Source organism: Pristiophorus japonicus, chromosome X (genome assembly GCF_044704955.1).
Source record: "Pristiophorus japonicus isolate sPriJap1 chromosome X, sPriJap1.hap1, whole genome shotgun sequence".
In the NCBI taxonomy this organism is placed as follows: domain Eukaryota; kingdom Metazoa; phylum Chordata; class Chondrichthyes; family Pristiophoridae; genus Pristiophorus; species Pristiophorus japonicus.
The window spans coordinates 30137587-30161601 of record NC_092010.1 but is presented as its reverse complement, the minus strand read 5'-3'; the positions used below and the strand labels follow the sequence as shown (position 1 = coordinate 30161601).

The window sequence follows — 24015 nt, the reverse complement described above, 5'->3', positions numbered from 1 at the left end:
CATTAAAAAGAAGCCTTAAAAAATGATATCACATTACAACCGTGACTGCACTTCAAATACTACTTCATTGACTGTAAAGCGCATTGAGACGTCCAGTGGTCGTGAAAGGCGCTACAGAAATGCAAGGCTTGCTTTCCCTTCTTCTGAGTAATTAAAGATTCATCCAAACCATCCATTAAAACGCAGGTTAATTATACATTTGTACTGCTTCTCAATTAAATGTAGCACACTCAAAATAGCAATAACGTGAAGCAGAGCCTTGTATAATGCAGCGGTGACCAAGTTACAGCATTCAGAAATCTTCAAACACGTCGTTACAAGAATCACAATTCTACAGTTCAGATGTGGGCAGTAAACACAGGAAGGGTCTGTCACTGGGTGAACAACTTAGATTTGCATAATAATCCTCGCAATGGAGCAATGTCTCAATTACATATAATCTTATCCCCCCCAAAAAATCCACAACCTGTCATCAAATGTATAAAAGTGATCAGCACCTTGAGATTGAGATTAGGAGGGTTGACATTCCAGCTCAGATTAATCTCATTATATGCATTGGAGGAGAAAGTTGCCCCTCACTGCCTTGGTACCTCACTCTTTCCCTTCAAAAGTATCTCTTCAATTATTACATGGTATTTACAGCACAGAAACAGGCCATTCGGCCCAACTGGTCTGTGCCGGGGTTTATGCTTCACACAAGCCTCCTCCCACCCCTCTTCATCTCACCCCATCAACATATCCTTCTATTCCTTTCTCCCTCACTTGTTTATCTAGCCTCCCCTTAAATGTATCTATTGCTAATCGCCTCAACCCCTCCCTGTGGTAGCGAGTTCCACATTCTCACCACTCTGTGGGCCCCATGTTAAGTCTGATGGAGACCTAAATATTGAATGGTTTTTGATAGCTGTTCCCAGAGCGCATGAAAATGTTGGCAGTGTGACCACTGAAATGTGGTTGCAATAATTTACAAATGCTAATGAAGAATCTGTGCTGCAATTTCCTTTTGGAATGTTTATTTGATGTTCCTGGTAATCATTTCTTGTCTATCCAATGCGATCTGATCTTTGATAATTCATTCTATTTTCAAATCTGAGAGTTGCATAACTTAGTTTGGACACCTCTCGTGTGGCTGTCATTTCATTGCCACACAGGTTGAAGAAACCATTTAGCAGACAGTTAACAAATTGATTTATTGTAGACTGCGTGTGGGCTAGTGTCTGTTGACACCACATCAACGTGCGTTGATAAATAAGCCGCATCCATTGCATTTGGATTCAGGATCAATTATTTTGTCCACACCCAATCACCGAGAGTGGTGAGAATGTGGGACTCGTTACCACAAGGAGTAGTTGAGGCGAAGAGCAAAGATGCATTTAGGGGGAAGCATATGTGGGACAAAAGAATTGAAGAGTATGTTGATAGTTTGAGCAGGTTGGGCCTATACTCATTGGAGTTTAGAAGACTGAGAGGTGATCTTATTGAAATGTATAAGATTCTGAGGGGGCTTGACAGGGTAAATGCAGAGAGGATGTTTCCCCTCGTGGGGGAACCTAGAACGAGGGGGCATAGTTTCAGAATAAGGGGCCGCCCACTTAAAACTGAGATGAGGAGGAATTTCTTCTCTCAGAGGGTTGCAAATCTGTGGAATTCTCTGCCCCAGAGAGCTGTGGAGGCTGGGTCATTGAGTATATTCAAGATGGATATAGATAGATTTTTGAACGACAAGGGAATAAAGGGTTAAGGGGAGCGGGCAGGGAAGTGGAGTTGAGGCTAGGATCAGATCAGCCATGATCTTATTGAATGGCGGAGCAGTCGCGAGGGGCCAAATGGCCTACTCCTGCTCCTATTTCTTATGTTCTTATGTTGATAGGGCGAGATGCAGTAGGGTGGGAGGAGGCTCATGTGGAGCACCGCACTTTAGGAAGGATGTGAAGGCCTTAGAGAGAGGACAGAAAAGATTTACGAGAATGGTTCCAGGGATGAGGGATTTCAGTTACGTGGATGGACTGGAGAAGCTGGGGTTGTTCTCCTTAGAGCAGAGAAGGTTGAGAGGAGAATTGATAGAGGTGTTCAAAGTCATGAGGGGTTTGGACAGAGTAGAGAGAGAGAAACTGTTCCCATTGGTGGAAGGGTCAAGAACCAGAGGACACAGGTTTAAGGTGATTGGCAGAAGACCCAAAGATGACATGAGGAAAATCTATTTTACGCAGCGAGTGGTTATGATCTGGAATGCACGGCCTGAGAGGGTGGTGGAGGCAGACTCAATTGTGGCTTTCAAAAGGGACTTGGATAAGTACCTGAAGGAAAAAAATCTGCAGGGCTGCGGGGAAAGGGCGGGGTAGTGGGACTGGCTGAAGTGATCTTGCAGAGAGCTGGCACGGGCTCGATGGGCCGAATGGCCTCCTGTGCTGTAACCATTCTACTCCAGGGTTGCCAACTCTGGTTCGTCCATTCCTAGAGGTTTCATGACATGACCCCCGCCTCCAACTACTCCACCTGGTCAAATAGCCTTTCTTCCCCCATCTCCAATATTTGAATAAACAAAAGTATTCAAATAAAATGAAAAAATTAACAATTTCTCTTCAATATCCCTATGATGTTTCTCCCGGGTTTGGGCACAAGTGTCCAGGAGATTCCAGGACGGCTGACAACCCTACCCATTCCTCATCTATATCAAGAAGGTGCGTTGCACTCTTCAGGAGCGTTTCTCGACCTGGAGAACGTGCAATAGTTCTTTAGTGAGCTGTGTTCAGCTTGCACTCCCCAGCAACCGTCTCCATCTCCTGCCCAACATCACCGCTCCCTGAGGAAAGCACTTCAGGACGCTTTTATTTTTATTGTTCTACAAACCTCATTACCCTCAACACATTGCAGCCCAACTGTTCAAGTATTTCAGTGGGTAGCACACTTGTCTCTGAGGTTGTGGGTTCAAGTCCCACTCCAGAGACTTGAGCACATAAATCTAGGCTGACACTCCAGTGCAGGGCTACATAAGAATTAGGAACAGGAGTAGGCCATCTAGCCCCTCGAGCCTGCTCCGCCATTCAACAAGATCATGGCTGATCTGGCCGTGGACTCAGCTCCACTTACCCGCCCGTACCCCGTAACCATTAATTTCCTTATTGGTTAAAAATCTATCTATCTGTGACTTGAATACATTCAATGAGCTAGCCTCAACTGCTTCCTTGGGCAGAGAATTCCACAGATTCACAACCCTCTGGGAGAAGAAATTCCTTCTCAACTCGGTTTTAAATTGGCTCCCCCGTATTTTGAGGCTGTGCCCCTAGTTCTAGTCTCCCCGACCAGTGGAAACAACCTCTCTGCCTCTATCTTGTCTATCCCTTTCATTATTTTAAATGTTTCTATAAGATCACCCCTCATCCTTCTGAACTCCAACAAGTAAAGACCCAGTCTACTCAATCTATCATCATAAGGTAACCCCCTCATCTCCGGAATCAGCCTAGTGAATCGTCTCTGTACCCCCTCCAAAGCTAGTATATCCTTCCTTAAGTAAGGTGACCAAAACTGCACGCAGTACTCCAGGTGCGGCCTCACCAATACCCTATACAGTTGCAGCAGGACCTCCCTGCTTTTGTACTCCATCCCTCTCGCAATGAAGGCCAACATTCCATTCGCCTTCCTGATTACCTGCTGCACCTGCAAACTAACTTTTTGGGATTCATGCACAAGGACCCCCAGGTCCCTCTGCACCGCAGCATGTTGTAATTTCTCCCCATTGAAATAATATTCCCTTTTACTGTTTTTTTTTCCAAGGTGGATGACCTCACATTTTCCGACATTGTATTCCATCTGCCAAACCTTAGCCCATTCACTTAACCTATCCAAATCACTTTGCAGCCTCTCTGTGTCCTCTACACAACCCGCTTTCCCACTAATCTTTGTGTCATCTGCAAATTTTGTTACACTACACTCTGTCCCCTCTTCCAGGTCATCTATGTATATTGTAAACAGTTGTGGTCCCAGCACCGATCCCTGTGGCACACCACTAACCACCGATTTCCAACCCGAAAAGGACCCATTTATCCCGACTCTCTGCTTTCTGTTAGCCAGCCAATTCTCTATCCATGCTAATACATTTCCTCTGACTCCGCGTACCTTTATCTTCTGCAGTAACCTTTTGTGTGGCACCTTATCGAATGCCTTTCGAAAATCTAAATACACCACATCCATCGGTACACCTCTATCCACCATGCTCGTTATATCCTCAAAGAATTCCAGTAAGTTAGTTAAACATGATTTCCCCTTCATGAATCCATGTTGCGTCTGCTTGATTGCACTATTCCTATCTCGATGTCCTGCTATTTCTTCCGTAATGATAGCTTCAAGCATTTTCCACACTACAGATGTTAAACTAACCGGCCTATAGTTACCTGCCTTTTGTCTGCCCCCTTTTTTAAACAGAGCCATTACATTAGCTGCTTTCCAATTCACTGGTACCTCTCCAGAGTCCAGAGAATTTTGGTAGATTATAACAAATGCATCTGTTATAACTTCCGCCATCTCTTTTAATACCCTGGGATGCATTTCATCAGGACCAGGGGACTTGTCTACCTTGAGTCCCATTAGCCTGTCCAGCACTACCCCCCTAGTGATAGTGATTATCTCAAGGTCCTCCCTTCCCACATTCCCGTGACCAGCAATTTTTGGCATGGTTTTTGTGTCTTCCACTGTGAAGACCGAAGCAAAATAATTGTTTAAGGTCTCAGCCATTTCCACATTTCCCATTAAATCCCCCTACTCATCTTCTAAGGGACCAACATTTACTTTAGTCACTCTTTTCCGTTTTATATATCGCTAAAAGCTTTTACTATCTGTTTTTATGTTTTGCACAAGTTTACTTTCGTAATCTATCTTTCCTTTCTTCATTGCTTTCTTAGTCATTCTTTGCTGTCGTTTAAAATTTTCCCAATCTTCTAGTTTCCCACTAACCTTGGCCACCTTATACGCATTGGTTTTTAATTTGATACTCTCCTTTATTTCCTTGGTTATCCACAGCTAGTTATCCCTTCTCTTACCGCCCTTCTTTTTCACTGGAATATATTTTTGTTGAGCACTATGAAAGAGCTCCTTAAAAGTCCTCCACTGTTCCTCAATTGTGCCACCGTTTAGTCTGTGTTTCCAGTCTACTTTAGCCAACTCTGCCCTCATCCCACTGTAGTCCCCTTTGTTTAAGCATAGTACGCTCGTTTGAGACACTACTTCCTCACCCTCAATCTGTATTACAAATTCATCCATACTGTGATCACTCATTCCGAGAGGATCTTTTACTGGGAGATCGTTTATTATTCCTGTCTCATTACACAGGACCAGATCTAAGATAGCTTGCTCCCTTGTAGGTTCTGTAACACACTGTTCTAAGAAACAATCCCGTATGCATTCTATGAATTCCTCCTCAAGGCTACCCCGTGCGATTTGATTTGGCCAATCGATATGTAGGTTAAAATCCCCCATGATTACTGCCGTTCCTTTTTCACATGCCTCCATTATTCCCTTGATTATTGCCCGCCCCACCGTGAAGTTACTATTTGGGGGCCTATAAACTACGCCCACCAGTGACTTTTTCCCCTTACTATCTCTAATCTCCACCCACAATGATTCAACATTTTGTTCATTAGAGCCAATATCGTCTCTCACAACTGCCCTGATATCATCCTTTATTAACAGAGCTACCCCACCTCCTTTCCCTTCTTGTCTATCTTTCCGAATTGTCAGATATCCCTGTATGTTTAACTCCCAGTCTTGGCCACCCTGCAACCACGTTTCTGTAATGGCCACCAAATCATACCCATTTGTAATGATTTGTGCCGTCAACTCATTTACTTTATTTCGAATGCTGCGTGCGTTTAGGTAGAGTGTTTTAATACTAGTTTTTAAACCATGATTTTTAGTTTTGACCCCTCCTGTACCCCCTTTATATTCATACACCTTGTCCCTTCCTATCACCTTGTGGTTTACACTTACCCCAGTGCTACTCTGCTCTGTTGCCTCCTGCCTTTTGCATTCTTTCTTGGGGTCCTGTTCATCTGAGCTCTCACCCACTCTAACTAGCTCAGAATCCTCTCCTGGGTTCCGAATACTCCTCGCATTGAGGCACTGAGCTTTCATGCTTGCCTTTTTATTACACTTTGACCCTTTAGAATTTTGCTGTACAGTGGCCTTTTTTGTTTTTTGCCTTGGGTTTCTCTGCCCTCCACTTTTACTCATCTCCTTTCTGTCTTTTGCTTTTGTCTCCATTTTGTTTCCCTCTGCCTCCCTGCATTGGTTCCCATCCCCTTGCCATATTAGTTTAACTCCTCCCCAACAGCACTAGCAAACACTCCCCCTAGGACATTGGTTCCGGTCCTGTCCAGGTGCAGACCATCCGGTTTATACTGGTCCCACCTCCCCCAGAACCGGTTCCAATGCCCCAGGAATTTGAATCCCTCCCTGCTGCACCACTGCTCAAGCCATGTATTCATCTGAGCTATCCTGCGATTGCTACTCTGACTAGCACGTGGCACTGGTAGCAATCCCGAGATTACTACTTTTGAGGTCCTACGTTTTAATTTAGCTCTTAGCTCCTTAAATTCGTCTCGTAGGACCTCATCCCTTTTTTTCCCTATATCGTTGGTACCAATGTGCACCACGACAACTGGCTGTTCACCCTCCCTTTTCAGAATGTCCTGCACCTGCTCCGAGACATCCTTGACCCTTGCACCAGGGAGGCAACATACCATCCTGGAGTCTCGGTTGCGGCCGCAGAAACGCCTATCTATTCGCCTTACAATTGAATCCCCTATCACTATCGCTCTCCCACTCTTTTTCCTGCCCTCCTGTGCAGCAGAGCCAGCCACGGTGCCATGAACTTGGCTGCTGCTGCCCTCCCCTGATGAGTCATCTCCCTCAACAGTATTCAAAGCGGTATCTCTGTTTTGCAGGGGGATGACCGCAGGGGACCCCTGCACTACCTTCCTTGCACTGCTCTTCCTGCTGGTCTTCCATTCCCTAACTGGCTGTGGACCCTTCATCTGCGGTAAGACCAACTCGCTACACGTGCTACTCATGTCATTCTCAGCATCGTGGATGCTCCAGAGTAAATCCACGCTCAGCTCCAATTCCGCAACGCAGACCGTCAGGAGCTGGAGGCGGATACACTTCCCGCACACATAGTCGTCAGGGCTGAGGGAATGCTACACTGTCGGAGGTACCATCTTTCGGATGAGGCATTAAACCGAGGCCCCGGCTGCTCTCTCAGGCGGACGTAAAGGATCCCATGGCACTATTTGGAAGAGGAGCAAGGGAGTTATCCCCGGTGTCCTGGCCAATATTTATCCCTCAATCAACATCACTAAAACAGATTATCTGGTCATTATCACATTGCTGTTTCTGGGAGCTTGCTGTGCGCAAACTGGCTGCCATGTTTCTTACATTACAACAGTGACTACGTTTCAAAAAGTTCTGCATTGGCTGTAGAGCGCTTTGGGATGTCCGGCGGTGATGAAAGGCGCGATAGAAATGCAAGTCTTTCTTTCTTCTGGACTGGTGGTAGGCACCACTGTTAATATCCATTTCTTGTTGGTACCTTTAATTATCACCTTTGAGAACACCTTTTGAAGTGGATCAGTATAGATTCACGTGGGCGGTCTGATACTGTATTGTTCAACACTCCTTTCCTCTTTCCCCTGCAGGTCTGAACCATGGAAGACAGGTTCTGATCTGCCAGCTGCATGCACTATAAACTCACTGTTGGCAAGTTCCCAAACGAAACTTCAGCTGGCTTAAGGGGAGCCGGTAAATCAGCCTGAGCCTCTATCCTTGCTCCGCGCAGTCTTTCTGAGCTGTTTGGTGCAAACGTGGCTCTTCCCCATAATTTGAGAGATATTTTTCAGAGAGAAATTGCTTATTTTTGTAGCCTTTTGTTATTTGCAGAAAGAAAATGCAACGGGCCAAATGCAAAGCTAAACATTACAAAATGTAAAAACAAGTAAGATTGTGGATAATTTCAGTGAGGCAGAACAACAATGATGTAATAAATAATATTTGCATATTGATGGCACTTTTGGCGTTGAAATGTCTCGACGCAACTTGCACAATGAATGACATACTGAAGTCTGTTGTATGCAGTCAAGTTCAGTGGCCATTTTGTGTCAGCAAAATCTTACACCTGTTTTTTAGGAGGAATTGGTTGAGGGAATGGTGAGGTTCATTTGGAAACAAGATCTGTACATTTGTGCACTTTGTTCATTGGTGATCACAAATGAGCATCTCAGCTTGAGTGGGAGCACATCCCCCGCCCCCCCCCTCGCCCCTCCCGCCCCTCCCCTCGCCTACCCCCCCCCATTGCATGGCCATCTGCTGGACTTGCTTTAGAAATTCTGCCAATGCCATGTGCTTTACCCAGCTAAAGATATCGGAAACCAGTGCCGTGGTCCCCAGCTCCATGGGTTATTTGCCGTAGCCTACACTTCCCAAAGAGATTGTTTTGGGTGATACCACACGGGGTTATTGCAGTGGTCTGATTCGCTGTGGGAAACTGGATATACAACTCCTGATCCTTGCTTAAATCCGAGAAATAATCTGAGTTGAGAAATGTCGTGCTAATTTTAGGCCACGCTTTGATTTTCGCCACTGATTATTTTTGTCTTCCTTTGCCTTTAAGGACACGTACACACTTTGGTCATGGCAGGTCACCCAAAATGGTGCATCCCGCGTCCCAAATGAAAGAAGGCAAGGCCGGATTTAGGGCCTGATGGGCCTGGGGCAAACTGATCCCAAATAGGCCAATAGTTATGTTCATCATATTGTGTGTATGATTCTGGTTCTGAGCATGAAAACAGAGGCCAGCATATTCAACACTGAAAGCATACATTCTGTATCAAGTAGGTATACATTCTGGTGCTGGTAACATTGCAATACCAGATTCCTATACATATATGCAAATTTCTCTCAATAACGTGAAATAAAACAGGCACGTACATATTCTGTTCTGTATATCGATATATTAGTGTATATCAGTACTTCTGTATATAGGGTATAAACAAGTCAATCTATTTTCCTCGGTCTTATGTTTCCTCTCTTGTTGTCTATTCTATTTGGGAGGCCTTATATTTTTTGTCCTACATTTATTTGGTGGGCCTATGTTCTTTGGTGGGCCTGGGGCTGCGCAGCCCCATCCACCCAACGGTTAATCCGCCCCTGGGGGTGGGTACAACTAACAGAGGCTCCAGCTCGGGTTCAGCAATGCCTTGCATTACCCTGTCGCCTGTCAGCCAGTTCCTTCAGCACAGCGCAATGCACAGTTCAAGGAAGAGGAACAGTTCGCAATTGTTGCTTCTCCAGCACTTGAAACTGTGGAAAGCGCGAGCAAATAGAATGCTGAAGGAATGTTGAAATGTCTGCACACAAAGCGGACCCCGCCGAACCCTTCAGAGGTCAGTGGCAGAGGCGTGACCTTCGACCTAGGCCTGCGACTCACACCACCACTCAAGTAAGCAGTGTGTCACAGCTTTGGATCGGCGTCATTCTGAACAGCACAAAGATGTTGAAATATGAGACAGGATAGCTATCTGAGAGGCCACACCCTCCATTAATGCTGTCGAAGCAGCCAGGCGACAGAAAGCTCGCGTGTGTCCGCAGCAACTCATAAAAGGGAAGAGAAACCACCAGGTCTGGTTATCTTGCTAAGGAAAGTCCCAAATCCCCTTCCAAGCGCATTAAAAATTGAAGAAAAATGTCCGTTCATTTTATCAACAACAAAAGAGGCTGTCGGCTCAGAAAATGTTAAGCAGATAAGAATGATCATGAGAAATTGGATCTGACAAGGTATGGCTGAAGGCAATCACGCCCACATTACACACCACACCCAACAAAGACATTGAGTTCCCCTGGAGGCAAGTTGTACCTTTTGACAGCTTGAGTTGGCCTGGCTTCGTTGATACCATATATGGTAATTCTTCAGGTACACAGCTTCCAAGCTTCTGTCTTCATTCTGTTGGGAACACAAGAGACATATAATAGCAGCTTCAACTGACATCGTTTTCTTTTTCTGCCAAAAATATCTTTCTTGAGGCCAAATGTAAAGCCTTCCTTTTCAATGCTCTATCATATTATACCTTTTTCAACCGTCTGAAATATATATTTTTCAAATTCCAGGCTGCCTCCAAAATACCTGTTTATAAGGTTTTAATTTTCAGCTGTACAATATGGTACTTCATCTCCCCCCTACCCCCGCCCCTCCCCCCCCCCCCACACCCAACTTATAAAAACAAAATGACAGGATTAATACAGCTCAGTCTTAAAGGGGCACTGCCACCATTTTTCAGCTCGGCAAAGTTCCTAGAACAGATGGGATTAGCCCATTGAAAAAAATCAGTGAAGAACATAAGAAATAGAAGGAGTAGGCCATTCGGCCCCTCGAGCCTGCTCCACCATTCAATAAGATCATGGCTGATCTTCTACCTCAACTCCACTTTCCCGCACTATCCCCATATCCCTTGATATTCAAAAATCTATCGATCTCTGTCTTGAATACACTCAGCGACTGAGCCTCCACAGCCCTCTGGGGCAGAGAATTCCAAAGATTCACCACCCTCTGAGTGAAGAAATTTCTCCTCATCTCAGTCCTAAATGGCCGACCCCTTATCCTGAGACTGTGACCCCTGGTTCTAGACTCCTCAGCCCGGGGGAAACATCCTCCCTGCATCTACCCTGTCAAGCCCTGTAAGAATTTTGCATGTTTCAATGAGATCACCTCTCATTCTTCTAAACTCTAGGGAATATAGGCCTAGGCTGCTCAATCTCTCCTCATAGGACAATCCCCCCATCCCAGGAATCAGTCTGGTGAACCTTTGTTGCACTCCCTCTATAGCAAGTATATCCTTCCTTAGGTCATCATCATCATCATCATAGGCAGTCCCTCGAAATGAGGATGACTTGCTTCCACGCCAAAAAGGGATGAGTTCACAGGTGTTTCACTGAAGGACCTAATATTCCAGATCCCCAACTACATCCTGAAGGGTGGAAGATGCCTGTGCGTGGATTTTTTTAACGTGGGGTGGCCGTTGCACACCAGCCACCACACGGGCTTGACAGAGCGAGGTCTTGGTGCAGTGGCAAGGGTTAACCAGGACGACTGGAGACCTGCTCTGCTGCACGGACCTAGTGCGTTCACATATCGCAGTGTGGGCTGGGCCCGTGCTGCCCCTGGGCCCTCGGCTCTTCTGGGCCCCGAACTCATGCCGCTCCTTAGGTAAGGAGACCAAAAGTGTACACAATACTCCAGGTGTGGTTGACCATCCATCGAGGGTCATTTTGATTTTGGACAATTGTGTAAAACGCGCGATATCGGATTAGCTGACCTCTCCCAGTCAGCTTATGGCCACCTGTCCTAATATCTCCTTATGTGGCTCGATGTCCAATTTTGTTTGATAATCGCTCCTGGTGAAGCGCCTCGGGATGTTTTACTACGCTAAAGGCGCTAGATAAATGCAAGTTGCTGTCAATGGAAATAGACATCAGGAGAGATGTTTATAACGGGCTCCCACTCTCACCCAAAGTCACAATGGCCCTCCTTAGGTTTGCTTTGCAGAAGACACTCAGCCTGCTCAAACACAAGCTTTTGTGAAGTTTTCTCCAAACCTCATTTTTTAATCAGTCAGTGTAGAAGCGGTGCCGTTGCTGTGTTGTTGCTCACAGCCAGCGTTTATAGCTCTGGCAAATAAGGCTTCAACATATTTGTTCAGGATTAACAGCACCTCCTCGAAGTGTTGATCATTTAAAGAAAGACTTGGATTGATATCGGGCTGGAAGTTGCCCTTCGCCCCGTCGGGGGGCGGTAACCTTCCGGGCCGGGACGTCCTGCGCCCGGCCCGACGTGGAATTGGGCCGTGCACCCCTCAAAGCGCTGTCTCCGGCGCTCTGCCTCCTTGGAGGGGTGCTCCCGGGGCTGAGTCCAGCGCCCCCGCTGAGGAGGCCAGCGCTACACAGGTACTGACGCGCTCCAACACCTCACCCCTTCCATTAAAGGGGAGGGCCACTGCGAACCCTGCAGGCCCTTTGGTGGCTGCCACCGGGCCACCAGGGACGCGATCGACTGCCGAATTGTGTCGCTCCGAAACGTCTCAAACCACTTCACATTTAGTCAATTACTTTAAAGTGTAGTGATTGTAATGTAGAGAAATATAGCAACTACTCTGCACACAAGATCCCACAAATAGCAATAAGGTGAAGGCCTAATTCATCTGTTCTTGGTGGTGTTGGTTGAGGGTTGCAGATTGGTCCAGGACACCGGGAGAACTCCTTGTCCTTTGTTTCCTTGTCCATCTCCTGCTGAAACCCTCATCCACGCCTGTGTTACTTCCAGACTCGACTATTCCAACGCTCTCCTGGCCGGCCTCCCACCTTGCATCCTCCGTAAACTTGAGCTCATCCAAAACCCGTGTCCTAACTCGCACCCAGTCCCATTCACCCATCACCCCTGTGCTCGCTGACCTACACTGGCTTCCAGTTAAGCAACGCCTCGATTTCAAAATTCTCATCCTGGTTTTGAAATCCCTCCACGGCCTCGCCCCTCCCTATCTCTGTAATCTCCTCCAGCGCCTCCTCCCCCTCCAAGATGTCTGTGCTCCTCTAATTCTGCCCTCCTGAGCATCCCTGATTATAATCGCTCCACCATTGGCTGTGCCTTTTGTTGCCTTCTGGAATACCCTGCCTCAACCTCTCTGCCTCTCTACCTCTCTTTCCTCCTTTAAGACGCTCCTTAAACCCTACCTCTTTGACCAAGCTTTTGGTCACCTGCCCTAATATCTCCTTATGTGGCTCAGTGTCAGATTTTGTTTGATAACGTTCCTGTGAAGCACCTTGGGAAGTTTGACTACCCTAAAGGTGCTATTTAAATACAAGTTGCTGTTAACAAATTAACCCATTCAGTATGATTGGCCGTGATCTACTGGCCAATCACAGTAACAGGATTCGGTGTATCTTTAGTACATGAAGTGAAGCTGGGGTGTGTGTCCTCCATTCTGCAGTGTAGCCCTCACAAAAGTCAGATCAGCAACAATTCTTTGCAGTCAAACTGCAGATGATGTGAAAGCCATGGTAAATTTTAAATGCCTGGGACAACAGCACTGTGGTAAACCTAGGGGAAGGTCTGTGCACACAATGGCTACTTTAAAAACAAAAAGACTTGCATTTATATAGCACCTTTCACAGCCACCGGACGTCTCAAAGCGCTTTACAGCCAATGAAGTACTTTTGGAGTGTTGTCATGTAGGAAATGTGGCAGCCAAATTGTACACAGCAAGCTCCCACACACAGCAATGTGATAATGACCAGATAATAATCTTTATTTTGTTATGTTGATTGAGGGATAAATATTAACCAGGACACCAGGGAGAATTCCCCTGCTCTTCTTCGATGGAGTACCATGGGATCTTTTACATCCACCTGAGAGAGCAGACCAGGCCTCGGTTTAACATCTCATCCAAAAGACAGCACCTCTGACAGTGCAGCACTCCCTCAGCACTGCAGTGGAATGTCAGCCTAGATTTATGTGCTCAAGTCCCTGGAGTGGGACTTGAACCCACAACCTTCTGACTCAGAGGTAAGTGTGCTGCCCACTGAGCCACAGCTGACACATTGATTTGGGCAATCTTTCAATTGGCAAGACTAAAAGTGGGTCTTTCCAATTGTGGGGAGCTTTCAGAGATGAAGCAGCTACTTCGATGCTGCTTGCTTTGCCTGACAAAAGAACAGAGTTGGTGACTTCCGTGACGGAAATTTCCATCACACCGAGTGGCTCTGCTGATGTGGTAAAAGAGATTTGCTTTCTAGTCCACAGAATCTACAGCACAGAGAGAGGTCATTCGCCCTAACTGCTCTATTTTTAAAATATATTAGTTCCTGGGATGTGGGCATCGCTGGCAAGGCCAGCATTTATTACCCATCCCTAATGGCCCTTGAGAAGGTGGTGGTGAGCCGCCTTGAACCGCTGCAGTCCGTGTGGTGACGGTACTCCCACAGTGCTGTTAGGGAGGGAGTTCCAGGATTGTGACCCAGCGACGATGAAGGAACGGCCGGTATATTCCCAAGTCAGGATGGTGCGTGGCTTGGAGGGGAACGTGGAGGTGGTGGTGTTCCCATGCACCTGCTGCCCTTGTCCTTCTAGGCGGTAGAGGTCGCGGGTTTGGGAGGTGCAGCTCCTCCCACTCCCTCTTCATCTAATCCCTATCCGCATAGCCTTCTAACCATTGCGAAACTCTACCTAATATTCTGTGAACGAAAAGATATAACTCCTGGCGGAATAGCCTCCTTGCATCTTGCAGGCGGCTGGCACAAGGGTGGCTTCATCGCTACACATACCTAAAGGACCACAGCAGCTTTAGACACAGTCCCTACTTATACCTGTGTTGCACTCACAGACACAGCATTCTTTGTTCTCTCCACTAGCTTCCCCCTCTCTCTCAGCCCCGAAACCTACACTCGCTGTTTTACATTATCTGTCACTTCCAAGTTGTCAAACTCAAAAAATAATTCCAACACGGTTGCTGGATAAGATGAGCGGAGCTCGATTTAAACCCCACCCGACAAGCCTGTTTGCTGCTGAGACAGATGTCTGCATGTTTTGGGAGTGATTTTAGCAGTGAAACGGTTGTGTACCTGTCTGTAAATCCTTCAGTCAGGATAACATTTCGCAAGGCAAATCTTCTCATCCAAGCTCAAAATGAGTGCAGGGTTTACAACATTAAAAAGAATATCTGAGCGAGTTTGCCTACTTTCTGTCAGAAGTGCTCAGAGGTCGCAAGGCTTGATGAAAACGTGCCACGCCTCACTCTTGATAGAGTCAGCGGCCATCTTGAGGAGCTTGGTACAGTGCCCATTCTGATCCAGCTACAGACTGCAAAGGCCGCAGCTCTCGAAACTGAAGCTTTGCTTGCCCTGCGGGACTTTCAAACAGGTTTCAACAACAATGTGCATCTATGCAGTGCCTTTAAGACAGTAAAAATGCCCCAAAGGCCCTTCACAGGAGCATTATTCAAACCAAAAGCTGGGTCAAAGAGGTTGATGGCAGCTTCTTAAGGCGGGAGAGAGAGTTGGAAAGGTTTTGTGTGCGGGGAGGGGGGGAATTCCAGAGCTTACGGCCAAGACAGCTGAAGGCACGGCCAGCAATGGTAGGACGGAAAAAGTGGGAGATGCGCAAGAGGCCAAAATTGGAGGAGCGCAGAGATCTCGGAAGGTTGCAGGGCTGGAGGAGGTTACAGAGACAAAAGACAGAAAGACTTGCATTTATATAGCACCTTTCATGACCACCGGACATCTCAAAGTGCTTTACAGCCAATGAAGAACTTTTGGAGTGTCATCACTGTCGTAATGTAGGAAATGCAGCAGCCAATCTGCGCACAGCAAGCTCCCACAAACAAGGGCACCCTCAAAGCCTCCCTGATAAACTGCAACATCCGCGACTGACACCTGGAAGTCCCTGGGCAAAGACCGCTCTAAGTGGAGGAAGTGTATCCGGGAGGGCGCTGAGCACCTCGAGTCTCGTCGCCGAGAGCATGCAGAAATCAAGCGCAGGCAGCGGAAGGAGCATGCGGCAAACCAGTCCCACCCTCCCCTTTCCCTCAACGACTATCTGTCCCACCTGTGACAGGGACTGTGGCTCTTGTATTGGACTGTTCAGTCACATAAGGACTCATTCTAAGAGTGGAAGCAAGTCTTCCTTGATTCCGAGGGACTGCCTATGATGATGATGACAAACAGCAATGTGATAATAACCAAATAATCTGTTTTAGTGATGATGATTGAGGGATAAATATTGGCCAGGACACTGGGGATAACTCCCCTGCTCTTCTTCGAAATAGTGCCATGGGATCTTTTACATCCACCTGAGAGAGCAGACGGGGCCTCGGTTTAATGTCTCAGCTGAAAGATGGCACCTCTGACAGTGCATTGCTCCCTTACTACTGACCTTCCAACAATGCATCGCTCTCTCAGTACTGCCCCTCCAACAGTGTGGCACTCCCTCAGTACTGCCCCTCTGACAGTGCATCGCTCCCTCAGTACTGCCCCTCTGACAGTGCATCGCTCCCTCAGTACTGCCCCTCCGACAGGGCAACACTCCCTCAGTACTGCCGCTCCAACAGTGCAACACTCCCTCAGTACTGCCGCTCCAACAGTGCAACACTCCCTCAGTACTGCCCCTCCGACAGTGCATCGCTCCCTCAGTACTGCCCCTCTGACAGTGCATCGCTCTCTCAGTACTACCCTCTGACAGTGCATCGCTCCCTCAGTACTGCCCCTCCGACAGTGCATCACTCCCTCAGTACTGCCCCTCCGACAGTGCAGCACTCCCTCAGTACTGCCCCTCTGACAGTGCATCGCTCCCTCAGTACTGCCCTTCCGACAGTGCAGCACTCCCTCAGCACTGCACTGGGATTGTCAGCCTAGATTTATGGGCTCAAGTCTCTGGGGTGGGATTTGAACTCACAACCTTCTGACTCAGAGGCGAGAGTGCTACCCACTGAGCCACAGCTGATACCTGGCCAATTTAACCTAACCTGCCCCATTGGGAAACTGATGGGATCGGGTACAATGTTAATTTTATTCTCCACTGAAGTCAGGAGGCTTGGTAATGAGAAATACAAGAGCTTTAAAGTACCAGAGGGCAATCTCGCCAGGCTCTGTTCCAGCGTGGAGTGGAGAATTGCGCATGGAAGCCAGCATGGCGCTCCCGACGTCCTGGCAATTATTAATCAGCAATACTGCTCCGTCAAAAACATTATACCACGAGAGCGGCACCCTGATACGTCCTTACTATACAGTATAAATGCACACGAGGCCTATGCTTGAGAGAAGGTCAGTCTGTGACCTATCCTTTATTTCATAGCACTCAAGTGATGGAAGTGGGTGGAGCTTCCCCTTTTATATCTGAAGGTCTAGGTTAGGAGTGTCTCCCACAAGTTCACCACCTAGTGGTCATTGTTCTCACAGTGTACAACTTAGGTCAGATTATACATGGGTTACAATGCTGGTTGAATACATGACACGCCCTTTAACTTAAGTCATGCAAGCAATGTGCAAAGCAATGGTTCCCCCTCCCCATGCATGCTGGTTTCTCCTCACAAATTGAACCTACAGGGCAGACCATACACAGCTAGAGCCTATAGTTAAAAAATGTATTGAATATTCAGACATTTTCTGAATACAATGACCCTCGAATTGAACACATATCACAAATAAGAGTAAAAATGTACCACTTTAATAAGAACATAAGAAATAGGAGCAGGAGTAGGCCATACGGCCCCTCGAGCCTGCTCCGCCATTTAATACGGTCATGGCTGATCCGATCATGGACTCAGCTCTATTTCCCTGCCCGCTCTCCATAACCCCTTATTCCCTTATCGGTTAAGAAACTGTCTATTTCGGTCTTAAATTTATTCAATGTCCCAGCTTCCACAGCTCTCTGAGGCAGCGAATTCCACAGATTTACAACCCTCAGAGAGAAGAAATTCCTCCTCATCTCAGTTTTAAATGGGCGGCCCCTTATTCTAAGATTATGCCCTCTAGTTCTAGTCTCCCCCATCAGTGGAAACATCCTCTCTGCATCCACCTTGTCAAGCCCCCTCATTATCTTATACGTTTCGATAAGATCACCTCTCATTCTTTTGAACTCCAATGAGTAGAGGCCCAACCTACTCAACCTTTCCTCATAAGTCAACCCCCTCATCTCCGGAATCAACCTAGTGAACCTTCTCTGAACTGACTCCAAAGCAAGTATATCCTTTCGTAAATATGGAAACCAAAACTGCATGCAGTATTCCAGATGTGGCCTCACCAATACCCTGTATGACTGTAGCAAGACTTCCCTGCTTTTATACTCCATCCCCTTTGCAATAAAGGCCAAGATACCATTGGCCTTCCTGATCACTTGCTGTACCTGCATACTATCCTTTTGTGTTTCATGCACAAGTACCCCCAGGTCCCGCTGTACTGCGATACTTTGCAATCTTTCTCCATTTAAATAATAACTTGCTCTTTGATTTTTTTCTGCCAAAGTGCATGACCTCACACTTTCATAGATCACTTGAGTAAACCCTTCACTTGCTCATCGTTTCCAAAATCCATTCTTTAATCAGCAATGTCTGCACATCATCAGAAAATGGAAATGCGCCACAGTAAATACTCAGGGTTGGAAATTCGCTCGTGCCTCTGTTGCAGAGTTAAACCAGGCGGAACGGTAAATTTTACACCGGGAAATGGTTTGCATCTGCAGCCACAGAATTCACCAGCTGGGCCCTGAGTGTGGGGCTGGGCACGATGGGGCACGTTCCACGCCTCTTTTAGAGCGCTAGGCCGGCTGAGCCACTGAAAATCCCCAGCTAAACAGCCGGCCTCGGAGCGCCCTAAGTGAGGCTTCCGTGGAGAATACCTGAAAAAACCCCACCAAAAACATTCCCAATTCATTACTGACGAGACCCCAACATAAATCGCAAAAAGAAAAAAAAAGAGAAAAACTATCACCCTTACCTGAGGGAGACGTTTCTTCAATCACTGCGGCCGCTACAGATCGGAACGCCAGCTTTCACAGGCGGTCCCACTCGGGCACGCTACGGAGCGGACGCAATCCAAATATCGAGCCATTGTTGCAAGCAGAGGTGTTGCACACCGGCTCACCTCCCCCGGGCAGTACTGCTCCGCGCCCCTGCAAAACCCGCACCGAATGTCCCGGCAGGGAGCTGGGAGCTGGCCGCAAGTGCTTTCCGCCGCCATTGCCGCCCATCCGGGGCGCAAACAGGGGCGGAAAAAGACCAAATTTCCAGCCCAAAGTACTTGCATCTTGAAATCTGGCTTTCTTGTTTGTTCTTGGGATTTAGGCAACACTTCCAAGGCTGCATTTATTGCCCATCCCTAATTGCCCTCAACACTTGTGCAACTGAGTGGTCAGGCTTGCTTGACCATTTCACTTTTGAAATAGACCCAATGCCACCAAAACAATAAACGTACACTCCAAGTGCGCTCGCCAAGAAGAGGGCACCAGTAATATAAACAATTTAATGCTTTTATGTACTCTACAAGTGCCCTGGCCACCACTGATTCATATGGTCTATTAAAACTGAAATAAGCATCGTTGTACTTATGACCTGATTTCCCAGAGATATAAAACAGTCAATGTCCTGTGGTGCCCACTGGTGCTGGAAGGCCTCAGGCATACTGGTGGGCACTCCAAGGGTCACCCTGGTGCTCACAAGGCCTCAAAAGAGTGGCAAGAATCGGAACAACAACTTGTATTTATATAGCGCCTTTAATGTAGTGAAACGACGCAAGGCACCTCACAGGAGTGTTGTAAGACAAAAATTATATAAATTTGACACTGAGCCACATAAGAAGAAATTAGGGCAGAGCTTGGTCAAAGAGGTAGGTTTTAAGAAGTGTCTTAAAGGAGGAAAGAGAGGAAGCGAGGCAGAGAGGGAGTTCCAGAGCTTGGGGCCCAGGCAACAGAAGGCACGACCACCAATGGTTGAGCGATTATAATCAGGGATGCTCAAGAGGGCAAAATTTGAGGAGCACAGACATCTCAGGGGGCTGTGGGGCTGGAGGAGATTACAGAGATAGGGAGGGGCGAGGCCATGGAGGGATTTGTAAACAAGGATGAGAATTTTGAAATCCAGGCGTTGCTTAACCAGGAGCCAATGTAGGTCAGCGAGCACAGGGGGTGATGGATGAGTGGGACTTGGTGCGAGTTAGGACATGGGCAGCTGAGTTTAGGATGACCTCACGTTTACATTGGGTAGAATGTGGACGGCCAGCCAAGGGTGTGTTGGAATAGTCAAGTCTAGAGGTAACAAAGGCATGGAGGAGACAACCATCCCCACTAATCCTACCCGTTCTGGGGAGCATTAAGAGTCAAGCGTGTCATGTGAGCGAGAGTCTGGGTAGGGGTGGCACAGCAGATTCAATCTAGCAACTTTCACAGTCACTTTCTGCTGTTAGCCCACAAGCTTCCAGCTTTATTGAATGCAATTTAATGACTTGTCATTGTGGGATGTAAATTCACTACATCTAGATTGCGAGATCAGTCCCATAATTACTGCATGACCATGAACATTAACATACAGTGAAATTCCTCTCTCCACTATTTTAAAGGAGGTAGTGACCTACTTATTTTGAACAGCTTAGTGTTTCTATTACAATGGCGGAGAAGGAAACTTCAGACGAATATATTTAAAGTTTACATGCTGATATTCAAAGAGCCGAACTTCAAGACATAAGGGCTATTTAAAGAGCAGACTAAAGTGAGCTTAAACAGCCTCTTCAAATGCTGACTTGTTCAACATTATAGTTTACATTCCTTTGACTTTGAGTTTACACACTCTCTGGGAACAGCCCTAAAGCAGGTGAAGAAAACAATTGTAAAATAAATATTAGACCAAAGTTACATAAAATGCTGAGGGCAGTGACATTAAATGCTTTATGGAAACATTCCTGAAAGGGGTGCGATTTGCAAGTGAGGTTAAGACTCAGTGAATGACAAACCAATACTTTTCATGACAAAAAAAACTGACTGCAATGGACTTTTCTGGTCCTGCACATTGCTACATTCTTAATGATAAAGTCTGGAGATTTGCTATATTGCAAAAATATCATTTTATGAATGCATTGACTTTTACACACTTCACTTAACATTTCCTGAGGAAAGTGTTGATCTGTTCACAGAGCTTGTTCATGTAGTGATGTTCATTCCAAGGAGAGTAAGCATTGAAAGAGTAAGGCCAGAGAGCCGGAGAGCAGAGGGTCAGAGAGAAGATATTGATGCAGTGACCTAAGACCAGGGCTGGGCTGGAGAGCAGAGGGTTGGGGAGATCTAGTGAACGCTGATAAATTCACTTTAGTTTTTTCTGTGTGAATAACTAAACACTATATTTGTCATGGGGTGTGTTTTATTTGTTCAACCTGAAAAATGAAAAGCTTATTTTTATATGGAATCACTGAAATTATCCTCGTCCGCACCCATGTGGAAACGCTGACAAATATCAGAGAGTTCTGGAAAATATTTTTTTACATTTCAAACATGCATTATTAACGCAATCTCTTTTATTATTATGCTTGTGACAGGAGCAGAACACTGCCATGCCTCAATCAGAAAGAAGTCGGGCTCTCTCAGGTGGGTCAGTGTCCTTTAAAGACTGGCTTCGGGTAGCTGTATTAGTTGAAGAGTTATTTTCTCTTTGCGGGATGATAGGCGAGACATAAACTAGTCTGGAGATACTCTTTCATTTTGAGGGGAGCGAGGCAGTCATTATTGGTGCCACTGCCTGTAATCAGAATCTAACCAGCGCAGGTTAGTTGGGGCAGCCCTGCGTGTCTTTGAAAGGTTCCTGGTCGTGAATATACAGACTCCGATCAGACATTCCAAATAGTCTCTCTGCAGGTCACGTGCCAAGAGCAAATGGCAGCAAAACTCCTCAGGGTGCGATCCTGCCAAAGCCCTCCAATGCCCATCCTGTAGAAGTTTAAAAGAAAGACTTGCATTTCTATAGCGCCTTTCACAACCTCAGGACGTCCCAAAGCGCTTTACAGCCAATGAAGTACTTTTGGAGTGTAGTCACTGTTGTAATGTAGGAAACATGGCAGCCAATTTGCACACAGTAAGCTCCCACAAACAGCAATGTGATAATGACCAGATAATCTGTTTTTGTGATGTTGATTGAGGGATAAATATTGGCCCCAGGACACCGGGGAGAACTCCCCTGCTCTTCTTCAAAATAGTGCCATGGGATCTTTTATTTCCACCTGAGAGAGCAGACGGGGCCTCGGTTTAACGTCTCATCTGAAAGACGGCACCTCCGACAGTGCAGCTCTCCCTCAGCACTGCACTGGAGTGTCAGCCTGGGTTATATGCTCAAGTCTCTGGAACGCACAACTTTCTGACTCAGAGGCAAGAGTGCTACCCACTGAGCCATAGCTGACAAGTTTATGGGGTGAATGGGTGGGCACCTCATTTGCATGGGGCAGGTGGGCATGAGCGTCACTTCAGGCATATCTCTGGCACTCACTTGCCCATGGAAACGCACCCATTCGCCCGCTGTGGGGTGGGGCGGGGGGATGGGTGGGGGCGGTTCCCAAGGCCCCTATTTTTCCTGCCAATGGTGACCACCTCTCGGCCCCCTGAGCAAGACCACTTGTCTGGCCTGGACTCCGTGGTTGGGTTCCCTTGCACCCTCCACTCACTTGTGTTGCGACGACTATGCCAGGCAGCAAAGAAAGACCTGGAAACAGTGAAGAATTAGCACAACCAGGCTTCCAGACACTGACTTTCTTTTGTAAAAAACAGTGAAAAGTGTTGGGAGAAAGTCTGAATTGCAACAATGCTGATGTAGCAAACCTGCTTCAGATGATTATTTTCTATAGTTAAAACTCAAAGTGTTTTAAGTATAAACCCCGACTGGGCTTGGTTAACACATCTTTCCATGGGCTTTTTTAATGAAGTCATTAATCTGGTTGTTAACAGCTTCACGAAAATATAGGTCTTAGCTTTAAAGGCTTTTTTTTCATTCATGGGACGTGGGTGTCACTGGCGAATTTGCGGATCGCCCCGTTTGCGGGGGGGAGGGGGGGTTGTTGGTAACCGAGGCGAGAGTTCCTGCACCCGCCGCGGAAATCCCGCCCTGCAACCTAAATTGGGGTTACCGCCCCCAAGAGGAAGTGGAGCGCAATGTCAGGTGTTCCACTTCCTCTCGGGGGGGGGGGGGGGCGGGACCAGGGTGGTAAGTACGGTAATTTTCCAGCGCTACGCGGCCTTTCCGTGTAACACTGGCGGGAGCATAGGGCCCTCCCCTTCCGTTAAAGGGGCGGGCACGCTGCGAGCTCTGCAGTGGGGCCAGGGGCCTCCACTCCGCCAGAAGCGGAGTGACGGGCCGCACCGTCGCAGCACGGACCCCGCGAAAAAAACTCACGGAAGGACGGACCGATAAGCCGGCCGAGAGGACAAAATGGCGGCGTGCACCTCCCCTTTAAATTGCGCCCCGCGAGCGGAGTGTGGCCGAGGTTGCGAACCGCAGGGCTGGCGCTGACATCGCCCCGCGGCGGCCTCACGGGGCGCTGCTCAATTTCCGCCACGGGGCAAAAACGGGGTGCTGCGCACGGCGATGGCATCATCGCCAGAGGTGCAGCGGCCCAGGGCGTTACCGACGGGGGTGGTGGGGGGGGCGCTGCCGGATTTGCACCTCCGCCAACTCCCGCACAATTTTGCGGGAGCCGGTAGCGTCCCCTCGCCCCGGGGGAGAACTCCTTTGCGCCCCGAACGGGAGTCGTAAGCCATGCCAATTTCTCCACCAGGACATTTAATGTTGCTTCTCAAGCTGCCGTACAAAGGAAGGATCCATGTGATCATCACAGGCGGTCCCTCAAACGAGGATAACTTGCATCCACAGGTGTTTCAATGAAGGACCCGATGATCTAGGTCCTGAACCACATCCTGAAGGGTGGAAGATGCCTGTGCGTGGATTTTTTTTAACGTGGGGTGGCCGTTGCACACCAGCCACCACACGGGCTTGACAGAGCTAGGTCTTGGTCCAGTGGCAAGGGTTATCCAGGACGACTGGAGAAGGGCTCCGCTGCACGGGCCTAGTGCGCGCACACATCGCAGTGTGGGCATGGACAATGTTAGTTGAAGTTAAAATTCAGGGAAATTTCTCCAAAGCATTTGCACCTTCTTGCCTTGTCCGGTATGTCAAAGCTGCTGGTTTAGTGAGCCACAATACAATTGTGGTTACGTAGCAAGCTCCAGGGCAGGGTGGTGGCTGTGGGAACAGACGGAGTCAATGGGTTCCACACAGAATGCTGTCTTTAGCAGTACAAGCCTATAAATCACCATCCAGCTGCTCACTTTCGCTCACCTTGCGAATATATGTGAAAAGAAATGCCCGTGTACACAGCAGCTGAATGATTGAGTCAAACTAAATGGCTTCTGTTTGGAGAATGTTGCTTTGGTGTCTGTGACTATGCAGAGTACGTGCCAAA

The 24015-nt window shown here is 47.5% G+C and overlaps 1 protein-coding gene across 4 annotated transcripts in view; it reads right to left on the bottom strand.

The window, feature by feature from the left end:
- Nucleotides 1–11949, bottom strand: part of LOC139240845 (keratin, type II cytoskeletal 8-like) — a 119254-nt gene extending 107305 nt beyond the window's left edge. The window contains exons 1-2 of one of the 4 annotated variants that reach the window (XM_070869327.1): nt 11358–11949; nt 9902–9988 (exon numbers count right to left, since the gene is read on the bottom strand). The gene's annotated coding sequence lies outside the window, so the exon portion shown is untranslated. The remainder of the gene's footprint in view (nt 1–9901; nt 9989–11357) is intronic. The other 3 variants (XM_070869328.1, XM_070869329.1, XM_070869330.1) reach the window with 3 other exon arrangements.
- Nucleotides 11950–24015: the final 12066 nt, after the last annotated feature.